Raw genomic sequence first — 3,677 nt, 5'->3', positions numbered from 1 at the left:
GAGGCAAAAGAATTGCTTAAGCCCAGGAGTTTGAGGTTCCTGTGAGCTGTGATGCCAAGGCACTCTACCAAGGGTGACAAAGTGAGACTATGTCTCAAGGAAAAGACCCAGGCTGGGTGTGGATGAAACCTCTAATTCTAGCACGCTGGGAAGCTAAGATTGCTGGCTTGAGCCAGCCAGTACTGCAGCCCTCTCACACTGAGCAAGAGTGAGACCCCATCTCTACAAAAAATAGAAAAAATTAGCTGGGCATAATAGCTAGTGGGGTGAGTCTGTAGTCCCAGCTACTTGGCAGGCTGAGGCAGAAGAATGGCTTGAACTTCAGAGTTCGAGGTTTCATTGAGCTATTGCCACACCACTACACTCTACCCAGGGTAAGAATGGAACCCTATCTCAAAAAAAAAAGAAAGAAAGAAAAAGAAAGAAGAAAAAAGGAAGGAAAGAAATAAGACTCAGAAGAACAGACAACTTCAGGCCTTACATTTGACATACCCACAGAAACTACCTCCCTTATATTATTTGCAGGAGTTTGCAACCCCTACCTTACAGACATTAACTCATATCCCTCATAAAATATCTCCAGGAGGAAAGGATGTTGGTGTTATTATTAAACCCAATGAGGGATCTGAAGTTAAGAGAAATTAAACAATGTACAAAAGATTTCATAGCTGGTGTCTTAGCTTCACCCCCACCCCATCCCACGCTCTGCTTCTGCTTTCACTACTAACTCTCCCTGAAAGGAAGGTATCAGCTCTGGCCCCAGCAAAGATACTCTCACCCTCGTCCTCTTACTTGGATGCCACCAAGATAGCCTCCTGTCTCTCCATCCGCAGGCTGGCGTGGTTCTGCAGGCCCCAGCGTAGCATAGCGAAGCACAATGGGAAGAAAATGCAACCTAGCACAAAGAGCAGGGTCATGCCTGTCTGAGGTAGAGAAGGTAAAAAAAGACGGCCATGGGAACACCTCAACACAGTGTCCTTCAGACACGCCCCAGCCTCCTTCACCCCAAAAAGGCAATGGCCCCTAAGATCCATCTATCTCTGACCATCAAAAGCCACCAGGCAGACCTCTAATCTCTTTTGGATCTGCTCTTTCAATATTCCTCATCCAGGGCAATTAGACATCTTGATTTTTTGTTTAAAGGCAATTCTGTCAATTTTGGTTTTTTTCCTGCAACCACCAGAGCTTGTCTATACCTCCCTTAAAATTCACCTTTTTTCTCCTTCACCCAATAACGTGTCTGCTCTTTCTTAACTCCACCCTGTCCCATCTTTGCACACCCTGCTTCTCCTTCCACAAGCTCTTTATGTCACCTCTCCCTTCTGCTAGGTCCTTAAATTTCTCACAGGGCCTCACCTCTGAGCAACAAGATGAGAAGATAGAGAGGGAGGTTGATGTTTCTCCTCTGCACCCAAAACTTGGTAAAAGGGACCAAAGGAGGGAGGTGTTCAAATTGTTAAGATTCTTGAACTTTAAAATGACATTTCTTGAAAAAGAAACAGAATTAGCCAAAGCAATGGTTGATCCTACTAAAAAATGAAAACATGTATATTTACATATGTATTATTTTTGTCTGAAAAAGCTTCCCCTCCCAGGGAGGAAAAGAGTGGGGAAGGCCCAGGTGGGACGTAGGAAGTTGGGGCCTGCCATCCTGCATCCCTTAAGTGGCCTTGAAGGGACCTCCTCAGGATACAAGGAAGGTGTCAAACTGCAAGGGCACGAGGCTGCTGTGCTGAGGCAGTTGGAGTTGGAGAAGGCAGGAACATCATCTTCCCGTTGGTGGGCTGGTTGGACTATGCCATTCTCTCATTGGTCAACCAATTGGCACACACTCCCTATCATGTGCTTCCCACGGGTGTGTGAGGTGGGGCGGTTCTAGTGCTTTGCATATAATTGGCCAATTAGAATTTGTTGATGACTTGACAGACAGCTAAGTTTTAGGGTGGAGCTGGAAGAAAAAGGAAGAGAAGGGAGGGATAAAAGAGGAAATAAGAGTAGCAGCTATAAGTCGTCCTTGCTTTAAAAGGCGATGTAGGATAATAAAGACGGCAGTTTCTAGGGTGGATCTAGACTTCAAATTCAGATTCCATATATAATCAAAGAAATATATTGTCTGGTTTCCTTTACACGCAATTCAGAATATCTAGGATTAAAATCAAAGCTGTGTTTGCCAGGTACTGACTGGGAGGAGATCCGAGAGAGCTTTCTAAGGTGTTAGGAATACCCTTACATGTATTGGTTATATATATATTCTCGAGGGGTTATATATATATTCTCGAGACATATTCTGAAACTGTGTACACTTTAAGTTAAGTTGCAATTTAAAATACACTACAGAAATTTAGACCCTGGCATGGTGGCTCGGTCCTAATCCTAGCACATTGGAAGGCCAAGGCGGGAAGATTGCTTGAGGCCAGGAGTTCAAGAACAGCCTGAGCAAGAGGGAGACCCCATCTTTAATAAAAACAGAAAAAAATAGCCCAGAGTGGTGGTGCACTCTGGATCCCAGCTACTAGGGAGGCTGAGGCAGGAGGATCACTTGAGCCCAGGAGATGGAAGTTCCAGTGAGCTATGATGACACCAGGTTGCCATCATGCCCAGGCAACAGAGCAAGACCCTTTCTCAAAAAAAGGGGAAAAAGTAAAAAATAAAATAAAAAGGAAAGATGACTTGGAGCCTATAGCACAGTGGTTACGGCGCCAGCCACATACATGGAGGCTGACCGGTTCAAATCCAACCCTGGGCCAGCTAAACGACTACGGCTGCAACTACAAAAAAAAAAAAAAATAGTCAGGCGTTGTGGTGGGTGCCCGTAATCCCAGCTGCTTGGGAGGCTGAGGGAAGAGACTCGCTTAAGCCCAGGAGTTTAAGGTTGCTGTGAGCTATGATGCCACAGCCCTCTAGCGAAGGTGACATAGTGAGACTCTGCCTCAAAAAAAAAAAAAAGGAAAGAAATGTAGGCTCTTCTCTCTACTACTTCTGGAAAGATAGTGGACAAAATGTTTATGAGCCTCAATTTCTCCACCTTTGAGACTGGGGTAATAGTGCCAACTCATGAAATACTACTTATATGGCATTTACTAGGGATCAGAACACCTATCTGAGTAGTTAAAAACATCAAGTCATTTCCTCAAATCAACCTCATGGATAGGAAATATTCTTGTGCCTTTTTCACAGATGAGAAAACAGAGGTATAGAGAGGTTTGGTATCTTGTCCAAGGTTACACAGTCAGGAAATGCATGAAGTAGGATTTTCTTCAATCATATTTTCTGAATTATTGGTCTCTGTAAAGTCAAGCAGATGTGGAGGACCCATAAACTCATGTTCCCAAAGGAACTGAAAATCTTTAAAAGAAAAAAAAGGGGGGGGGACATTAAATACAATTTAGACATCCTCAAAACATTTTCAGAGCTTATCTCTGTTAATGATTCTTGCTTTTTTAGCCACTCCATTTCCCAGGACCCCTCCTCTGGATGGGCCTCTGAAAATTAAAGGTTAAGCAAAGAACAGGGTAAGGAAGGTTGCTGAAGATAAGGCTTCTAGTCAACTAATAACTATCTATTCTCACCTTCCTCCTTATTTTGTTGAAGACCAAAATGAGCCTACATTTATCATTTTATTTATTATAGTTTTTTTCTTGAGACAGTCTCATTCTATTGCCAGCAAGGTTTTCTAT

Source organism: Otolemur garnettii, unplaced genomic scaffold (assembly GCF_000181295.1).
Source record: "Otolemur garnettii isolate 467f Iridium unplaced genomic scaffold, OtoGar3 scaffold00096, whole genome shotgun sequence".
Classification (NCBI taxonomy): Eukaryota; Metazoa; Chordata; class Mammalia; order Primates; family Galagidae; genus Otolemur; species Otolemur garnettii.
This window is presented reverse-complemented; position numbering follows the sequence as displayed.